The 12,690-nt window shown below is 39.1% G+C and overlaps 1 long non-coding RNA gene across 2 annotated transcripts in view; it reads right to left on the bottom strand.

The window, feature by feature from the left end:
• Positions 1-12,690, bottom strand: part of LOC122439618 — a 42,270-nt gene that overhangs the window by 17,394 nt on the left and 12,186 nt on the right. For both annotated transcript variants that reach the window (XR_006268941.1, XR_006268940.1), the window contains 2 exons: positions 8,722-8,802; positions 8,275-8,418 (listed from right to left, as the gene is read on the bottom strand). This is a non-coding gene — a long non-coding RNA (uncharacterized LOC122439618). The remainder of the gene's footprint in view (positions 1-8,274; positions 8,419-8,721; positions 8,803-12,690) is intronic.

Genomic DNA, 12,690 nt, shown 5'->3' with positions numbered 1-12,690 from the left:
GAACATATTTTAAAACAAAATGGGGAACAAGATATGCATGCAGCACATCAAAGGTGAAGGTCTGGGGGTTGCACCAAGCTAGGAAGAAAGGAAAAGGTCAAATATCAAGAAAGATACAATTCACTATTTCTATCATCCATTCATCCATTCAGTCATTCAGTAAATATTTCCCCGTCCCTTGCTAAATGCAAGGTGCTCTGTACTGCCAAGGAACTGGTACTGTCTGAGACAGCTGAGCAGAGAGGCTATATCATCAAAAGTCTTTTGGAAATACCAGTCCAGTGATGTGGGGCTATGCTGGTGGGTCAGGAAACAGAGCAGGGACTTGCAGCCTTCTGCTGTAGTTCAGATAGCCTCACAGGCATTGAATCTGCCACCAGGTTCTAGGAATTGAAAATGCTATGGGAGTCTAGATTGGAAAGGCTTGTCCCATTTGGACCACCCCAAGTAAACCAAGTATCTCTTAGAGCCAAGATCTGAGGCAGACCTGGTTTCAGGGGTCTCAGGCTCACGCCTCACATGGCCAAAAGAGGCAGCAACCTACTTCTGCAAGGGGCCAGCCAGCCCAAAGCCATCCTTGTTGAACTGCCAGAAACTCCCTCACCAGAGCCAGGCTCATAGGGAGACATCTATTCAGTGTCTTGGTCCATGCACATGTACCAAGAATTTACTATTTTCCAGCCTCTGGTCTAGGCCTGGAGATACAGTGTTAAATAAAACAAATGAGGTCCCTGCCCCTTGGGGTATGTGTTCAGGTTGGGGAAACAAACAACTAGAGAGCCACAATCCCTTATCTGAAACAGTCACCACCAGATGTTTTCTGGGGGGATAGAAAATTTTTCACATTTTAGAGAGGTCATATTGTTCAAATTTCATAAGATCCTTTATACCCCATAGAGCCTGGGCCAGCTCTTCATAACCGAACACTTTAGCATCTCTGTAGCTGCATACTTCCACATTTATGCTAAGGCGGATAAATTAAGGAGACAGATAGTTTCACATCAGTTCAGGTCAGATTTTGTTACAAAAACTGAAAATTTATATCAAGAACAAACTGATGAGTGCCAAACCCATTTTTTTTTCAATGTTCCATTTTCAGGGTGTTTGTAATTTCAGAATCACAGAGGAGGACAGTAAACAAGATAATTTTAGATAGTGATACAGACTATGCAGATAATCAAAAGAGGATCATATAATCCTGAGTGAGGCAGTGACAGAGCAGCCTCACAAAGATGGGTTCTTACCTGAAGCACCGTGCAGGGCCCTCATACACACTGTCTCGGGTCAAGCCTCCACTCCCTGGGATGTAATGCTGTCACTTCCATTTGACTGGGACTGGAGAACCGGTACTCAGAACCTCGCTCTAGGCCAGTTTTTTCCCAGATCCCCACAGAAAAGTACTATTTGTGGTTTTACCCTGTTCACATGCCTTAGGGTTTGTCCTTAGGGTTCTCCTTTAAATCAAATCAGTTTGTTTAACTTACATAAATTTATTTTTAAAGGAAGCATTATAGAACCACCATAAATGGAAAGATGGTGTCTTTGTAGTACACATAAAAATGTTGGCCTCCACACCACCTAAAGTTATCTATGTAGACCATACTTGGAGAAATGCTGACCTAGGCCAACAACTGGAACTCAGCCTGAGCCCAGTATTCTTCCTCTTGCCAGGCATTGCCTTTCTAGACCAGGATGGCAGCAAAGACCAAATGGACTTATTTCCCCAGCTCACCCCCCATCTTAGACCCAAAGGAGTCTTCATCTTCCTAGGAATGTGTCTAGAATGAACTCTGAAGGTGAAAGAAGAGAAGTAGCTGCTAGGCACGGTGTTAAGTGCTTTGCAAATATGGCCTTGTTCAAGCTTGACAGCCCTGGGGTAGATGACACAACTACCTTCATTTCACAAATAAAAAAAAGGACACGAAGACAAGGGGCAGCCGAGGTCACAGAGCAACCAGAGGTAGAATTGGAATTCATACTCATCTCCCAGACATTCAAAGCTTGCATTCAATATTTATAACTGCAGCCTTCCCCAATATCATTCCCATCCTCCCTTTGGCATTCCAGAGTGCTCTGCTACACAGCTCTGCTAAAGTTCTTGCATAGTAGTTTGCAGGTGTTGTGGCTCTGCCTTTTTCATCCACCAAGCTGAGAGCTCCTAGAAGGCACAGCCCATGTTTTAGTGCTTCCTAAAGACTGTAAGATCTAAGAAAGCAGGATCATCTCTGTCTTGTTCAGCTCTATGTCCCCTTCACATAGCGCATTGCCTGACACCTGCAGGAGGTACTCAGTAAATACCTCTTGAATTAATGAATAGATTAATGAAAGAATGGCTGAGCATCTACCCATGAATCCTGTATCCCAGTTCCCAGTATAGTGCTTGGCATAGAGAAGGATCTCAGTAAAGATTTGTGGAATCATTAGAGAACATTCCTGTTACTTACAGATTAAGCAGAACTAAGAATTTCTGATTCTATTATCTAGAATTCAAAAGAATGAATTTTAAATGGAACGTTCTTCTGTTTCAATAAACAAGCTATCAATAGGCAAAGAAAGAAGAGAAAACACATTCAATTCAGTTATTCAAGATCAGTTCAGATAAACTTAAAATGTTAAAAGCCTTGGATTTGAAACCAAACCTGAGCCTGAAAAGAGATATCTTTTCAGCAGTGTGCTTCCGGAAGAACATTTGCTATAATTCCCAGCTTTTGTATCAGTTCCCCAGAGATTGATGGCACCAATTTTAAGTGATTAAATGTGTTCCTGGAATTCTCCAGCATACTCCTGACTCAGATGGAAGGTGTGTGCTCAGGGAAGGGAGGGAATATCTGATGATCTCTATTGTTCAGTGAATGTGGGTGTGGAAGGGTGGGGAGGAAGAAGAGCGACCCATGAATCCCTTATTTCACAGGGCTTGAAAATTTAATATAATGTAAAACCAACCACATGTTGAAGAGCACATTAAGTTATCTGTCAAACCCATTCTTGTTTTCTGATGTGATCATCTCAGGAAACACATTCATCAGCCATGCTCCACTGGAATCTCAGATGTAACATCCCCCTGGACAAAATTCTCAAGGGCAGAGGGTACTGCCTAGCACAGGGCAGATCAAGCATCTTATTCCTCCAGGTTGCTAAGACAGAAGCAGGATCATTAAACATATTCAGTGATTGGGGGAAGTGTCTAACTCAGTGCCCAGCACATAAGAATCCAAGAATTCCCTTCTGAAGTGATTAAAAAAAAAACTTTATGTGGGACTTCCCTGGTGGTCCAGTGGCTAAGACTGTGCTCCCAATGCAGGGCGCCACTGTTTGATCCCTGTCAGAGAGCTAGATCCCACATGCCTCAACTAAAACCCGGTACAACCAAATAAATAAAAATAGATAAAAAAAAAAAGCTCCATGTAACCAAACTCTGTCCAAGTCCCAAATAATGATTTATATAATATGGGCAGTTTAGAAATTGCTTGCATTTGTTTCCTTTCATTTTTCTCCCAGAAACCCTTTGAAACCTTTTGACAACAGCTTTATTATCTTCATGCAGCTGAGGAGGCAATCAAGGCTCAGACAATCAAGCAACTGACCGAAAGTCACACAGCAAGGAGGTGGCAGAGCTGGAATTGAAGTGCAGTGTTTTGGACTCTAGGGGCTATTTCCCTGAACTCCTCAGCCTCTCCCACTGGCTCCTATGGCTGTCTTGACCAGCCCCACCTGTGGATGAAACAGGTAGTCATTTAAACAGATTTTAAAAACTTTCTCTGCCTCCAGGAATGTCTCCTCCAATGATCTTCCAAGTTTCCTGAAATCTATGTCCACCTCTCTTCAAGGTCAAATGCCAACAGGTAACTCTTCACAGAGTTGTCCCATCTAGGTCCTCAAAAGGACCCAGACCTGTCCCTGTTGGTAAACATTTGAGTCAAGATTTTCCTTCCAGACCCCCAGAGCTTTCATCTATAAATTGAATAGTCTGGGTCCATGATCTTCAAAGTCCCCTCCTGCTGGGACCTTCTCTGTCACTCTGATCTACATGGATATATAAGTAGTTTGGCCACCTCTTTCTTATCCAGTTATAAAATGCTCAGTAGCAGGATAAAAACAAGGGACACTGGCGCCTGAAAAAACAAGTATGCCTGAGAGCCCAGGGGCTGGCACAGCTGTGATTCCAATGCCATCAAACTAATAACACTCACCACCCCTCCCTGTTCCCTCTCTCTCTCCCTCCCTCTCTCCTCTTCCTCCCTGGCCAGGATGGCAAACCACAGTCAGAGAAGCCCTAGGCAAGGCTGGTCTGTGGTATCTCCACTGTTTCTGCCTATGATTCCACCAGTTGCACTGGTTCGAATGAGAAGGGGAGAAGTAAAACTGTCACTATTTGCAGATGACATGGTACTATGTATAGAAAACCCTAAAATCTCCATCAAAAAACTGTTAGAACTAATAAATCAATTCAGTAAAGTTTCAGCATACAAAATTAATATGTAACAATCCATTGCCTTTCTATACACTAATAACAAACTGTCTGAAAGAGAAATAAAGAAAATAACTCCTTTACATTTGCATCAAAAAGAATAAAATACTCTTAAAAATACAATACAATGATGAAGGAAATTGAAATTGATACAAAGAAATGAAAAGATATCCCATGCTCTTGAGTTGGAAGAATTAGTATTGTCAAAATGTCCATATTACCCAAAGTAATCTACAGATTTAATGCAATGCCTATCAAAATACCCATGACACTTTTCACAGAACTAGAACAAATGATACTAATATTTATATAGAGCCACAAAAGACTTTGAATTGCCAAAGAAATCTTGAGAAAAAAAGAACAAAGTTGGAGATACTATGCTTCCTGACTTCAGACTATACTACAAAGCTGCAGCAATCAAAATATTATGATACTGACACAAGAACAGACATATAGATCAATAGAACAAAACAGAGAACTCAGAAATAACCCATAACAAGGGAGGCAATAATATACAATGGAGAAAAGACAGTCTCTTCAATAAGTGGTGCTGGGAAAATGGGACAGCTACATGTAAAAGAATAAAATCAGAACATTTTCTCACACCATATACCAAAAAAATAAAAACAAACTCTCAGTATGGATTAGAGACCTAAATGTAAGTCCTGAAACCATAAAACCTAGAAGAGAACAGAGGCAGGACACTTTTTGACATAAATCATAGCAATATTTTTTTGAATTAGTCTCCTAAGGCAAAAGAAACAAAAGCAAAAATAAACAAATAGGATCTAATCAAACTTAAAAGCTTTTATACAGCAAAGGAAACCATCAACAAAATTAAAAGACAACCTATTGAATGGGAGAAAATATTGGCAAATTATATGACCAATAAAGAGCTTATATTCAAAACATATAAATAGCTCAATATCAAAAAATCAAACCACCTAATTTTTTAAATGGGCAGAAGACTTGAATAGACATTTTTTTCAAAGAAGATATACAGATGGCCAACAGACACATGGAAAAATGCTCAACATCATTAATCATCAGAGAAATTGCAAATGAAAACCACAATGAAATAGCACCTCATACCAGTCAAAATGTCTATCATCAAAAAGTCTACAAATAACAAATGTTGGCAAGAATGTGGAAAAAGAGGAATTCTCATACACTGTTGGTGGGAATGTAAATTGTAAATTAGTGCAGCCACTAATGTATGTAGTACAGCATTTCCTCAAAGAACTAAAAATAGAGCTACCATGTGATTCAGCAATTTCACTTCTGAGTGTATATCCAAAGAAAATGAAAACAGTAATTTGAAAAGATACATGCATCTCAATGTTTATTGAGACATGCAGCATTATTTACAATAACCAAGATATGAAAGCAACCTAAGTGTCCATCAACATATGAATGGATATATATATATATCACATCTTATATACCATATATATATATACTGCATATATATATATACACACACATATATATGCAGTGAAATAGTACTAGACATAAAAAATAATGAAATTCTGTCATTTGCAAAAATGTGAATGGACCTAAAGTATATTATGCTTAGTAAAATAAGACAAATACTATATTTGATATATGTTATCACTTATATCTAAAATATAAAATAAATGAACAAATATAACAAAATAGAAACAGACTCACAGATACACAGTTAGTGGTTCCAGGAGGGAGAGGGAGGGGAAGGAGCCAGATAGTGGAATGGGATCAAGAGACATAAACTGCTATGTATAAAATAAATAAGCAACAAGAGTGTATTATACAGCACAGAGAAGGTAGTCATGATTTCATAATAACTTTAAATGGATTATAATTTATTAAAATATTGAAACTAATACAGTACTATAAATCAACTATAATATTTTTAAACATTTTTAAAGAAAGAAACAAATTATGCTGGTCTGTAATTCTATCAAACATATTTGGCTGCTTCTGCATCACCCATAAGAACTACTGAAGAATTGTCCCTGTTGACCCCTCTCACCACCACAACCCAACAAGTTCAGTGGTTTCCTGTGAACACAGAAAGCAGGGGAAAAGAGAGAGAAAGAGAGAGAGAGAGAGAGACTCCTGAAATAGTCATAAAGCATAATAACAGAGAATTATGCCGTTAGATTTTAAAAGTCACTAGATCACAGAACCTGATCCCCAGAAAGAGTGTGTGTGTGTGCATGGGTGTGACACAATTGAAACTATGATAAGCATCTTTTTTGGTGGGAGAGCCATATGCTTAACAGGTTTTTTATATACTTAAAAATTTTTTTAATTGGAGGAAGATTGCTTTACAATATTGTGTTGGTTTCTGCCATACAACAGTGCAAATCAGCCATAATTATACATATATACTCTCCCTCCTGAGCCCCGTCCCTTCCCCACATTGCACCCCTCTAAGTCATCACAGAGCACCAGGCTGGCGTCCCTGTGTCATATAGCAGCTTCTCACCAGCTATCTAGTTTTCATCGGATAGTGTACATATATATCGATGCTGCTTTCTCCACTCATTCCACTGTCTCCTTTCCCAACTGTGTCTACAAGCCCATTCTCTACTTCTGTATCTTCATTCCTTCCCTGCAAATAGGTTCGTCAATACCACTTTTCTAGATTCCATATATATGAGTTAATATATAATATTTGTTTTTCTCTTTCTGACTTACTTCACTCTGTATAACAGGTGTGGGTTCATCCACCTCACTAGAACTGACTCAGATTCAGTCTTTCTATGCCTGAGTAATATTCCATTATATATATGTACTACATCTTCTTTATCCATTTATCTATAGATGGACATCTAGGTTGTTTCCATGTCCTGGCTATTGTAAATAGTGCTGCAATGAACTTTGGGGTATGTGTGTCTATTAGAATTGCGGCTTTCTCAGGGTATATGCCAATAGTAGGATTACTGGATCATATGGTAGATTTATTCCTAGCTTTTAAAGGAATATCCATACTGTTCTCCATAACGGCTGTATCAGTTTACATTCCCACCATCTGAAAAGCATCTAATTATCGATTATACTCAGCAAATTATGCCTCTGACTTATGTTCATAACCTAGGGGTTAAATCAAGAATATAGACATTAGAAGCTGTTAGCACGTTAAACATATGTTTATATATTCCAACAAGGTGATTTTTAAATATTTTATTATAATTTTTATTACTAATTATTGACCATTTGCAAGATGCCAGTCACTATCTAAGGATTTTATATGTTACCTCATTTAATCCTTAAAACATTCTATGACATTATCCTGGCATTATTGACTGCTCCTTTTGCTTAGGAGTTTCCTCGCTATCTGATGTTAGTATCAATGAATAGAAGCTAAGCTAGAGACTTGGGAGAGAATCTCTCACTGAGAGATGGGCAACAACAATGACAACAAAAAAGCCCAGAACTTCAAAGCATTTATAATTTAGAAGGAAAAAATTAGGCAGGTGTCCGATCAAACCAAACATTATATGCTGGCTGGATCATAAAAAAAAAAATTTCAAATGTTAAGTGGTTTTCTAGGCAAACTGTCAGGCTCTTCTTTCCTTCATTCCATTCTGGATCCTTACGTGCTCTGAAGTAAATACCTGCAAGGCACCTTCTTACTAAGAACTGTTCCTCTCTTATCTGTATGGTCACCATGGGTGCCATCGCATAAGGATGTGATGCCCTTTCTCTGGCCAGTATTGATGGTTCAGGACTGGTCACCTACCAAAGCCTAGCCAATGACAGAAGCCATTGCCTAGTGACAACTGATTGGTTCATATATAAACCCCGACCCTCAGATTTACCTGAAACCTTCCATGGAAGTTTTGGGGCAAGACTGATGTAAAGGCCCCAGGCTTTTTGTGGCTGCCCACGTGCTAAGGTATAAAAACTAGGACTTTTTGTGGCCTTGTTTCTCTTCTTGTAAATCACAGGAAGAGGGTTTCATCCTGTGGAAAGAAACAAAGATGAAATAAGTTATGTGGGGAGTTATTCAAAGGGTCTTGAACCCTGAGTCCAATTGCTCCTGAAGTGCAGATACATGCCAGGTTTTAAATTGCCTGTGATACTCAACTAACACAGTAAATTGCTGTTTTCGCTTAATCTACTTGGAGCTAGTTTTCTAGAACCAAGGGTCCTTAAAAGCACATGGTCCTGGTAGATCTCACGTCTCTGGTTCCAGTTTAAGTCTACCCAGCCAGATTTGGTCACTCCCTGATTCCTGCATTTAGACCTTCCTAGATGTGACCTACCTTTCAACTTGATGTCTTTTGTTCTCTCAGTTGGGGCTTCCCCACCCTCATCCCATTCTGCAGAACTCCATCTTGAATCTCCTGTGAAGACAGGGGAATAGGACAGGTTCCAAATAAACTGTGACACCCAGGGGCAGGTGTGGATAGTGCTGGAGCTGTGTTGGACAGTGCCGGACCTGCTGTGGGAGAATTTGAGGAAGGAGCAAGCAGAACCAGCTACAAGGGCCAGGGAGGTCCACAGGGAATTAGCTAACCCTCCAAGGCTGGTAGGACTCTAATCAGTGGAGAGGACTGGGATTATTAAGTGGAAGGAAACTTGAATACTTCTAGCAGAAGGAACAAAATAGGCCAAACTGTTTGTGGGGAAATACGTAAGTACAGCTTTAGTGGATCTCTAAGCAAAAAAGCCTTCCATCTTGATTCCTATATTATTCAGTAGATTTGACTCCAATTGACTTCATCCTTTCAAAATAATTTTTGCAGGGGGAGGGAGATAGTTGATTACAGGCCTGCTGTTTGAAAAAAAAAAAAAAAGAATACCTTCAGAAAATATGGAAAATTATGAAATCACCTATAATCTTTCTACCTACTCAGACACAATCTCAGCTAATATTTGTCTATCTGCTTATTACCTCTTTTTAAAGCATCTAAACATTTATATAAAAGTAAATTTGAGCCATTTACAGTGTGGCATCCTAGTTTTTTTCACTTTCAATATTTGATGAGCAAAATGTCATTAAATATACACAACATGATTCTACATCATTGTCATTAAAAGCCCTCATGGCATTCTCTGTGTGGGTTTATGGTAATAAACCAGTTCTTAACCAGTTCCCCCTTGGCAGACATTTAAGCTGCTTCCAATCAGGTTGCAAGCGTGTGTGTGTGTGTGTGTGTGTGTGTGTGTGTCTTTGCTTTTATATAAAAAATCATGATGACAGATCTCTACACATTTGTTTGCTTGTTTTATTAAGATAAATTTCAACAAATGGGGTGCTGTGTTAAAGGACTTTAATATTTTCAAGCCCTTTGATGTATATTGTCAAATGCCCCTTAGTAATGTGCCAGTACATGCCCACCATCACTGTATGAAACAATCAATTTTCCTCACCCTTTTCAGACTTTTAAAACTCAGTTTTATTCTTTACTATCTGTCCAGTAGGTAAAAACCAGATATCATGGTTAAACAATTTCAGTTCAGTTCAGTTCAGTTGCTCAGTTGTGTCCGACTATTTGCGACCCCATGAACCGCAGCACACCAGGCCTCCCTGTCTTTCACCAATTCCCGGAGTTTACCCAAACTCGTGTCCATTGAGTCGGTGATGCCATCCAACCATCTCATCCTCTGTCAACTCCTTCTCCTCCTGCCCTCAACCTTTCTCAGCATAAGGGTCTTTTCCAATGAATCAACTCTTCGCATGAGGTGGCCAAAGTACTGGAGTTTCAGCTTCAGCATCAGTCCTTCCAATGAACACCCAGGACTGATCTCTTATAGGATGGATTGGTTGGATCTCCTTGCAGTCCAACAGACTCTCAAGAGTCTTCTCCAACACCACAGTTCAAAAACATCAATTCTTCGGTGCTCAGCTTTCTTTATAGTCCAAATCTCACATCCAAAAATGACCACTGGAAAAACCTAGCCTTGACTAGATGGACCTTTGTTGACAAAGTAATGTCTCTGCTTTTTAATATGCTATCTAGGTTGGTCATAACTTTCCTTCCAAGGAGTAAGCGTCTTTTAATTTCATGGCTGCAATCACCATCTGCAGTGATTCTGGAGCCCAAAAAAATAAAGTCAGCCACTGTTTCCACTGTTTCCCCATCTATTTCCCATGAAGTGATGGGACTGGATGCCATGATCTTAGTTTTCTGAATGTTGAGCTTTAAGCCAACTTTTCACTCTCCTCTTTCACTTTCATCAAGAGGATTTTTAGTTCTTCTTCACTTTCTGCCATAAGGGTGGTGTCATCTGCATATCTGAGGTTATTAATATTTCTCCTGGTAATCTTGATTCCATTGTGCTTCTTCCAGCCCAGCGTTTCTCATGATGACTCTGCATATATGTTAAATAAGCAGGGTGACAATATATAGCCTTGACGTACTCCTTTTCCTATTTGGAACCAGTCTGTTTTTCCATGTCCAGTTCTAACTGTTGTTTCCTGACCTGCATACAGGTTTCTCAAGAGGCAGGTCAGGTGGTCTGGTATTCCCATCTCTTGAAGAATTTTCCAGAGTTTATTGTGATCCACACAGTCAAAGGCTTTAGCATAGTCAATAAAGCAGAAATAGATGTTTTTCTGGAACTCTCTTGCTTTTTTGATGATCCAGCAGATGTTGGCAATTTGATCTCTGGTTCCTCTACCTTTTCCAAAACCAGCTTGAACATCTGGAAGTTCACGGTTCATGTTTTGCTGAAGCCTGGCTTGGAGAATTTTGAGCATTACTTTACTAGTGTGTGAGATGAGTGCAATTGTGTGGTAGTTTGAGCATTCTTTGGCATTGCCTTTCTTTGTGATTGGAATGAAAACTGACCTTTTCCAGTCCTGTGGCCACTGCTAAGTTTTCCAAGTTTGCTGGCATACTGAGTGCAGCACTTTTACAGCATCATCTTTCAAGACTTGAAATAGCTCAACTGGAATTCCATCACTGCTACTAGCTTTGTTCATAGTGATGTTTCCTAAGGCCCACTCGACTTCACATTCCAGGATGTCTGGCTCTAAGTGAGTGATCATACCATCATGATTATCTGAGTCATGAAGATCTTTTTTGTACAGTTCTTCTGTGTATTCTTGCCACCTCTTCTTAATATCTTCTGCTTCTATTAGGTCCATACCATTTCTGCCCTTTATTGAGCCCATCTTTGCATGAAATATTGCCTTGGTATCTCTAATTTTCTTGAAGAGATCTCTAGTCTTTCCCATTCTATTGTTTTCCTCTATTTCTTTGCACTGATCAGAGAGTAAGGCTTTCTTATCTCTCCTTGCTATTCTTTGGAACTCTGCATTCAAATGGGTATATCTTTCCTTTTCTCCTTTGCTTTTCACTTCTCTTCTTTTCACAGCTATTTGTAAGGCCTCCTCAGACAGCCATTTGCTATTTTGCAGTTCTTTTTCTTGGGGATGGTCTTGATCCCTGTCTCCTGTACAATGTCACAAGCCTCCATCCATAGTTCATCAGGCACTCTGTCTATCAGATCTAGTCCCTTAAATCTATTTCTCATTTCCACTGTATACAATTTACATGTCCTTTATTAATATACAAATTTTATATGATTATTGATCATTCATGTATTTTATTTATGATTTATCCATTCATATCATTTTCACATTTTTACACTGAATGTTACTCACCTTTTTGTGATTGATCAAAAGAATTTTTTAAATATCTAATGTTCTTTGGAGAAATGTCTGTTTAGTTCTTTGGCCCATTTTTTGATTGGGTCATTTATTTTTCTGGAATTGAGCTGCAGGAGTTGCTTGTATATTTTTGAGATTAATCCTTGGTCTGTTGCTTCATTTGCTATTATTTTCTCCCATTCTGAAGGCTGTCTTTTCACCTTGCTTATAGTTTCCTTTGTTGTGCAAAAGTCTTTAAGTTTAATTAGGTCCCATTTGTTTATTTTTGCTTTTATTTCCAATATTCTGGGAGGTGGGTCATAGAGGATCCTGCTGTGATTTATGTCGGAGAGTGTTTTGCCTATGTTCTCCTCTAGGAGTTTTATAGTTTCTGGTCTTACATTTAGATCTTTAATCCATTTTGAGTTTACTTTTGTGTATGGTGTTAGAAAATTTTCATTCTTTGACAAGTGGTTGACCAGTTTTCCCAGCACCACTTGTTAAAGAGGTTGTCTTTTTTCCATTGTATATCCTTGCCTCCTTTGTCAAAGATAAGGTGTCCATAGGTATGTGGATTTATCTCTGGGCTTCCTATTTTGTTTCATTGATCTATATTTCTGTCTTTGTGCCAGTA

This window comes from Cervus canadensis, chromosome 4 (genome assembly GCF_019320065.1).
Source record: "Cervus canadensis isolate Bull #8, Minnesota chromosome 4, ASM1932006v1, whole genome shotgun sequence".
In the NCBI taxonomy this organism is placed as follows: Eukaryota; Metazoa; Chordata; class Mammalia; order Artiodactyla; family Cervidae; genus Cervus; species Cervus canadensis.
Note: the sequence above shows the minus strand (reverse complement) of the source record. Positions and strands in the feature narration are given on the sequence as shown.